Source organism: Rattus rattus, chromosome 7 (assembly GCF_011064425.1).
Source record: "Rattus rattus isolate New Zealand chromosome 7, Rrattus_CSIRO_v1, whole genome shotgun sequence".
NCBI lineage: Eukaryota > Metazoa > Chordata > Mammalia > Rodentia > Muridae > Rattus > Rattus rattus.
This window is the reverse complement of record NC_046160.1, coordinates 37,267,683-37,275,957: the sequence shown is the minus strand read 5'-3', so window position 1 is coordinate 37,275,957 and position 8,275 is coordinate 37,267,683. Positions and strand designations below refer to the sequence as shown.

Here is an 8,275-nt window from a genome sequence, read left to right as displayed (position 1 = left end):
GCTACAATGTACTTGTACACATTAAATAAATATTAATAAAAAAGACATGTGAAATGTCATGGAAATTTTACTTCAATAATACTGCTTTAAACCTACATATTAAAAATATATATTATATATACATTATAATATAAAGAATATACACAAAGTATGTCAAAATGAAAGCCTCTGTTCCGTGTGGGCCACGGAGTCACACATGGTATCTTTTTTTTCTTTCATTCTTTTCTATAGTTTCTTCATGTCCTGGAGTAGATCTGCCATTCTTAACCATGGCCACAGTTTGGGTCTCAAGTGTCCCCAGTGGCCTGCAGGCTACAAACTTAGTCCTTAGCTCTCTGTATCAGGAGACAACGACAACTTTAGGAGTGGGCGGGGGCCAGGGGAGGAGTTGGATCCAGGAATATGGGCTTGAAGACTGAGGGACCGCAGTCTGACTGTGTATCCTTTTCCATCTCCCAGCTTCTGCCATGACGACCTCAAATCTCCAAAGCAGTCAAGGCCAAGGGATTGTAAGCCAAAAGACTCTTTCCCTCTTTATAAACTAATTATCTCAGATATTTTATCATAGCGATGGAAAGCAGTACTACAGATAATACAGAGAGGAGCCTAGAAAAACAGTAGGGTGTGTATGCATGTGTGGGTGTCCCTGTATGTGAGTGTGTGTATGCATGTGTATGTATATATGCGTGTGCATGTGCATGCATATGCATGTATTTATGCATGTGTATCAATGCATTTGTGTGTGCATGTGTGTGTATGTGTTTGTGCAGCAGGATGCAGGTGAGGTTCGACTTGTTTGTTTGTTTGCTCTGGTTGAGAGGTTGTAACAGCCAAGTTTCCAACAGGATGTGCCCCCAACAGGAAAAGCAAAGCTCATCACCCCCTCCACTGGCCTCCCTGGCCTTGGAGACGGAAGAATAACAGACATCTGTCCCCAAAAATATCTCTTGCACTGCAAAATTACTGCGTCACCGGCAGAGATGGGGACAGCTGGTAAACTTATAAACAGTGAGAGGAACCTTAGAAGTAGAGAGGCCTTGACTCCTTTTTTTTTTTTTCACAGAACTAGATGAGAATTTCATTAGACTCTAACTAAAAACAGAGAGGTGCGATTACTATTTCCAGCCAGTTTCCCCATCACGATAGTCATATAACAAACCAAGGCAATGTCCGTCTTGAGCCAGACTCACAAAGTCCCCTGGCCCTGGCCCTGGCCTCAGTACAGTGTCTCTGCATTGCTGCTTCGGGGCCGTTTGATCTTCTCAATGTTTTTCAGGATCATGTCATGGAGTGTGACATACTGATTCCTCAGCTCTGAGATGATGAGGCAGAGGCTCAGTCTCTGTGACAGTGCGGCGATAGTCCTCCACATGGGGGTATTCAGCTATTTTAGAAACCAATTTGGCTCTTGTAATATAATATCTAGAAATCTGGTCTAGATAAGATGCAGCTTCACTCTCGACAGTTCTTAGCTCTGCAACTGTTTCCTCCTGAATCGATGCCCCAAAGTTGTTCCCATCTTCTATCCTGGGAATCAAGAGCTGAACCCACATTTTGACCGTGTTACATTTCTCGATCAGCAGCCGAATCTCAGGTTTTACTTTCTCAATAGTGTCCACAAGCTGCTGGTTGCTTTTCAACATCCCGTTGGGCATCACAAACACCTTGGTTGCTTGGAAGACCTCTTCACATTCATCCAACCTGCACTTCTTGTAAGTGGAACCATCCAGTTCATCGTGGCTATTAGTGAGGAGAATGGGGTCAGGGACTGGGAGATTCATGTCTGAGTGGATCTAAGTTAGGTCATGGATATTTAGGATTGGTTCCTTCAAAAAACTATCAAGTTCTAATAACTTCTTTGGGAAAAAATTTGCCACCAAGTCTTCTCACTTGTGATCCGCTCCCTGAAAGAATCAACCTTGAGCTTCACTTCCTGATCCAATTTCAGCAACCAGGCCATGGCCGGTCGGACGGACCGCGTTCGCTCCGCTGGGTGCTCGAGGTGCTGTGGGCTCCGAGGAGGGCACTGGAGGGGCCTGAGGAATCTCCACTGCCCTTGGGACCCAGGCGCCCTCGCTGGCTTGCTCACCGCTTGCTTGTTCCCTCCCTCCGTGCCGGCCGGCCACCCGCCCGCCTGCTGCCTGCTAGCTCTCTCTTGACTCCTTTTTTTTTTTTTTTTTTTTTTAAAAAAAATCTTTTAAACAAATAGTGTAAACCTGGAACGACAGTGCATGCCTCTGACCTCTGCGTTAGAGAATCTGAGGCAGGAGGATTACAAGTTCAAAGAGAGTCTGGGCTACATAGCTAGACACTGTCCTGAAATTATATTGATTATAGCTATTAAAGAAATAGTCTGTGCAGTGACATTTGTTAAGACAGTGTTGGGGCCTTTACTCCGTTCCATTCTGTTCTGTTCTGCAGGCACAGGAACCTCTGCAGAGAGCCCTCTGGTGGGCTAGGGGGTTGCTGAGGCACATGGGAAGGTAGAGCCACAGACCCAGACACACCCAGAAATGTGTCAGACTTAGAGGGATCCCATTACAGGTGGGCCTAAGTGACCAGACATCCTCTGTGGATATGATCAAGGATGAGGACCCCATCAGATATCAAGGATGCTTGGAGGTCAAGGTTAGGGAGTGTTAGCACAGCAACTCATCAAAGATCTTTACTAATACTGGATTTTACAAAGAAATGCATAGTTGGGCCTAGGAAAAGGCTTGGTTAGACCTTGGCTCACGTTTGGCCCAGGAAAGAATCTTTGTCATGACAGGTCATCAAAGAGCCCGTGTCAGGGACAGCTCAATAAATTTTCATAAAACCCAGCTCACAGGCTGGGGGAGGGCGGTGCATGCCTTTAAATCCCAGCACTCAGGAGGCAGAGACAGGCGGATCTCTGTGAGTTGGAGGCTAGCCTGGTCTACAGAGTAAATAAGAACAGCAGGGCTATACACAGAAACTCTGTCTTGAAAAATCAAACCAAAGGAAACAAACTCCCTCCCCCTCTATGCTCACACTCAAACAAAAAACAAACAACAAAGGGGCTGGGATTTAGCTCAGTGGTAGAGCGCTTACCTAGGAAGCGCAAGGCCCTGGGTTGGTCCCCAGCTCCAAAAAAAAAAAAAAAAAAAAAAAAAAAAAAAAAAAAAACAAAACAGCTCATAGGTCAGAACATCCCAGATGCTCCCTCGGCTCTCCCTGCTAAGTTGCTAGCTTTTCCAGCATTAACCTCTCCTCCAGCTTCTTTGAGCACATGCTTGAACCTGGCCATCAGAAGGTGTGCAGTGGGGATTGGAGAGATGGCTCAGCAGTTAAGAGTACTTGGTGCTTTTGCAAATGACCTGGGTTTGGTTCCCAGTACTCACATAGCTGCTCACAACCTCCTACAACTCCAGTTCCAAGAGGACTAGTATCTGCTAGTTTCTCCTCAGGGCTCAGTGGATCCCCTGTTGACTTGGCATCTGTCAGGGATGTGAAAATCTGTGACAAAGCTCAGGAGATTTGTAGTAAGTGTTCTTGGTCTCCCACACAGCAGAGAGAGGAGGCATAAAGTAGAGGCTCTGTCATGCTGAGCAGATGCAAGTAGAGGCCTTCATTCTTTCCTGTACCCTGAAGTGTCAATGCCAGGCCTGGGGGCTATTGCCTGAGCTGGCAGCAATAACAATGGACCAAGTGAGACAGCCTTCAAAGTTGTCGCAAAACCAGTAAGGAAGGAAATGGGGGACAACTGGCCCAAGAGAGTGGTGTTTCTCCCACCAGGGGAACAAGAGTCTCTAAAATGCCAGGTGAGCTCCCACCATACACCACAAACCAGAGAAAAGGATTGTGGGAGATCTCCCCAGAGTGCTCTACAATGGTGTTGAGTACAAGGCTGCCTTCTAGAACTATCCACAGGGTCTCAAAAAGTTAATCAAAATAAGAGTAGCAGGTAGATTCAAGCCTTGCTTACCTCTAAATTTTTTAAGGGATCAGGTCTCCTCCAAAATCGATGTTTGGTTCCCATCTCAACCTTCCTGTCCCACTCTGATAAGGAGCGACCGGCTTCAGCAGCAGCTGCGCTATGAAGGTGGGCTCAAGCCCATGTTTCTCTCTGGACTCATTCTTTCCTGGGACAACCGTACTATGCACAAAGGCAGTCAAAAGTCTGAAAGGAGGCCTCCCAGGCAAGTTAGAAGAAAGCGGGGGATTCAGCCACAATCTTTTCCTCCTGACTCTGAGATTCTGCTCAACATCGGGAACCTTTGTGGCGTCTGTCCTCCATCAAGGGGATGACACTTATTGCGATGAGTCATCACAAGGACCCATCAGGAAGAGCCCAGGTCTCTTTGGAAAGGCAGGAGGCCCTATTGATGCTATGGCACCGGTAATTAAATGGGAACTGACTGACACAGAGCCCACCTTCCAGAATAGCCCAGAGACAGAGTGTGGGGCTCCCCTTCGGCCCATCCCTCTTTGGAAATTTACATCCCTAGCGAGGCTCCATTGTGAAACACCAAGACTCCGATGTGGAAGAGAGGAAGACAAAGGGTAGACTCTGAATCAACGGGCAGGTGTCTGCCCTTCAGAGGCTCCACCGGAGGGTGGGCCCGTGACTCACTCTAGATCCTTTTACTTTTCCTAGTGACCAATCTGATTTTTCCATTACGCGGCAGTGATTCACCGAGTGCTGTCGTGGTTATGTAACTGGGGCTGTTTTGATCTGTTGGGTGTCTCTATCTCTATTTCTATGTCACCTCTGTGATGCTGCGGAGACGCTCGCGTTTTTACATAACTTGGTCCATGGTAACAAACAGTTGTTGAAATATCTTCAACAACTTGAGAACAAAACAACTTGCGTCCTCCATCTCCAGGAAGTGAGCATCTGGGTGGTAGATGAAGGCCCAGCTTAGAGCCAGGAGACCCCGTACTAGGCCTGGATTGACTGAAGACACCATTTGTGTTCCCCATCTTCTCTGACCTTAGTTTTTCCATCTTCAGTGAGATGAACTGTATAAAACACTGACATGCAAGCAATTTATAATATCGTTGACATTCCTCAAGGAGTCTAGCAAAGGTCCCAGAGATGGGAAATTTGATGTTTTCCATCAAACTCAAAGGTGGATATGGAGACTAAATTCCCAGACAGACTGGGATAATGTGGTGGGGAGGGAGAAACAACACATTTCTGCTAGGGGTCAGAATGGCATTGGAGGCACCAGTGCGTTTTGAGCCTTCAGTTTGTCATTTATAACACGGAAAGAATGGAGGAAGTGATGGGAACTCCATTCCCAACATTGGGCTAGATGATTTTATTTGTAAGGAGTCTGGCAGAAATCTGTTGCTTCCCCCTCCCCACTACATTATCCTAGTCTGTCTATGTTTAGGTTGCTTACTCTCTTTTCTTCTCTCTGAGTCTCTGATATGCTTTCTTTTTGGACTTCCTATACTATTGTTTGATTAATTTCTTCTGGCCTATCCTCCGGTTCACTGATTTTCCCTTTGTCTGTATCTAATCAGCTATTAAATTCGTCCATTAATTCAATGTTCGGTAATTATATTTATATTTATTTTCCTATATGATCTCAGGTGGGTATGAAGGCACACATCTGTGATTCCAGCAGCCAAGAAGCTGAAGAAGGTCTTGAGTCTGAGGGTATCCTGGACTCGTGGTGAGATCATGTTCACACAAAGCAAAAACAGCTCTATTTTATTATCACTATTTTTAAATCAGTTTTTCTTAGTTTTCTGTTACCTGGATACACTTTAAAGTTTGTGTTCTGTGGTGCATGCCTTTAATCCGAGCACTCAGAGGGCAGAGGCAGGCAGATCTCTGAGTTTGAGGACAGCCTGGTCTACAGAGTGAGTTCCAGGACAGCCAGGGATACACAGAAAAACCTGAAACAAACCAAACCAAACCAAACGAACAAAAAAACAACAACAAAAATGAAAAGAGAAAGAAAGAAAGAAAGGAAGGAAGGAAGGAAGGAAGGAAGGAAGGAAGGAAGAGAGAAATTGTTCTGTCTTTTACATAACAATTTTAGCCTTTGTTATTCCTGATTCTATTGTGTGAAATATCTGGGGCTCAGTTTGTTGCCTCTGCCTCAATACCCTTTCCACCTCTCTACTCCGCGTGCACATTTATTTTATGACTGAGCTCTCCTTACTCTGGAGAGTCTTTGAGGCCAGGGTGACCATGACACCTGTCAGAACAAGAGAGTACTTGCTCCCACTGTGATCCCGGGAGTCACAAAATGAAATGGTTAGAGATACCCCTTTGAGTAGAAAAGCATGAAAGTAAGAACTTAGCATTACATTAAAAAAAAAAAAAAAAAAGTCTGGAGCTGGCACAGTACCTGCGGGCTGAAGGTGGAGAGAACCGACTCCTGAAAGTTGTCCTCTGATCTCCACAAGTGCACTGTGACGTGTGTGCACACACACATACACACAGATATAGAGATAATTAAAATACAATGAAAAGTAATGAGAAAACTCAGAGGTAAAAGTCAGTAATGTTGGGCTATATGCTCAGCATGTCCTTGGGAAGAGGCAGGGGTTTGGGGCTCTTTCTTGTTTGTTTGTTGGGGTGGGGGGGTGTCTCATGTAGTCTAGGCTGGCCTTGACTCCTGATCCTCTTGCTGCCATCTTCCAAGGGCTGGGATATACAGGCATGTGACATCATGCCCAGCTTCTAGGTTGTTTTAAATGTCTCTTATCACCTCTGCCCTTCCCATCACAGTTACAAAATGGCCACTGTGTACTCTAGACACCCCGTCCAAGTCTAAAGCGGGACCTAAGAGCACTAGTCACCTTTGTCTCTTCTCTCCCAGAAGTTCCCCAGTAGCAAACCCTTTTAAAGTGTCTCATTGTCCAAGATTTGAGTGTGTGACTGGCCCGGGCTATGTGGAACCCCAAGGAAATATAAGTCCCTTTGCTGGGTGGATTCACACTGAAGGTAGCCTCAACTCAGAGTTAACCTGCACTGGGCAGGCTCCCACTCTGGTTGCAGTCGGAATTCTGCTGGAGGCAGGGGGGTGAAAACACCAAGAGGACACAGATCACAGCCTACAGTTGGGAGCTGGCTGAGTCCACCTTAGCCCCAGCAATGCAGCATGGAGTCCACTGACTCTGCCAAGCTTGCAGAGCTCCTCTCAATTCTGTCTCCCTCCCCACCTCTGCCAAAGGAGATTGGCCTTAAAAGCTTCTTCTTGGATGCAGATGAAGGCATGTAGGCAAAGACAGTTCCCAGGCCAGGCTTCTGGGTGATGAAACCATCAGCTTTTCCTCTCTCCGTGCCAGAGAGAGGCGTCGTCAGTGATACTGGAGTGAGAGGAGCTTCCTCCCTGTGGGCAAATCACACCCATGGCACTTGCTCTCCAGTAGGAGCATCAGATGGGGCTGGGTCCAAGAGGGCGCACCTGCCCTACTTTGATGATGGATTCTGCTAGGTTCTGTGCAGTCTTACCCTTCCAGGTAGAGAAAGTGCTTGGCCTGTCTTCTTCAAGATTAATGGCTGCAACAGTCAAAATCAGTTTGGCAGTTCCTCCTCAGGAATCTGAGAATCCATCTACCTTAAGATCCAGCTATAGCACTCTCAGGCACCCAGCCAAGGGACTGTGCATTCTACTACAGGAACACTTGCCCATCTGTGCTCACTGATGCTCTAGACAGCAGCCTAGATAGCCAGAAACTGGTGAGTGGATAGTGAAAATGTGGTACATTACACAAGGGGATAGTATTCAGCTGTTAAGAAAAACAAAATCATGAAACTTGCACATAAATGGACGGAGTTAGAAAAAGTTATCTCGAGTAAGGTGGCTCAGACTAAAAAAGACGAATACTGTATTTTTCTCTCATATGTAGATATTAGCTTGTTTTGGTTTGGTTTGGTTTTGAGATGGTTTCTCTGTGTAGCCCTGGCAGTCCTAGAATTCGCTCTGTAGACCAGGCTGGCCTAGAACTCATAGAGATCTGTCTGCCTCTGCCTTCCAAGTGCTAGGACTAAAGGTGTGCACCGTCACTGCCTGGAGTGGACATTTGCCTTTAAATTTTTGACATGTGTGTTAAAATCCAAATAACCACAGAGGTTAGGTACCAAGGAAGGAGAAATAGAATATGTTGTTATGGTGAGACAAATGGGAAACTAGAATGGGGTATTAATAAGGAGGGGATGGGAGAGGAGGGTAAAGGAGGTGATGTGAGGAGGAACAACTAACTCTGTAGGCTATGTGGAAACCATGCAGAAACCTAATAGTGTAGAAGCTTCTGAATACATATATGCATGTGTATGCACATGCACACA

General features: G+C 46.0%; 1 pseudogene; it reads right to left on the bottom strand.

Annotated features, from left to right (window-relative positions):
• Window positions 1-1,124: 1,124 nt before the first annotated feature.
• Window positions 1,125-1,960, bottom strand: LOC116905650 (annotated as a pseudogene).
• Window positions 1,961-8,275: the final 6,315 nt, after the last annotated feature.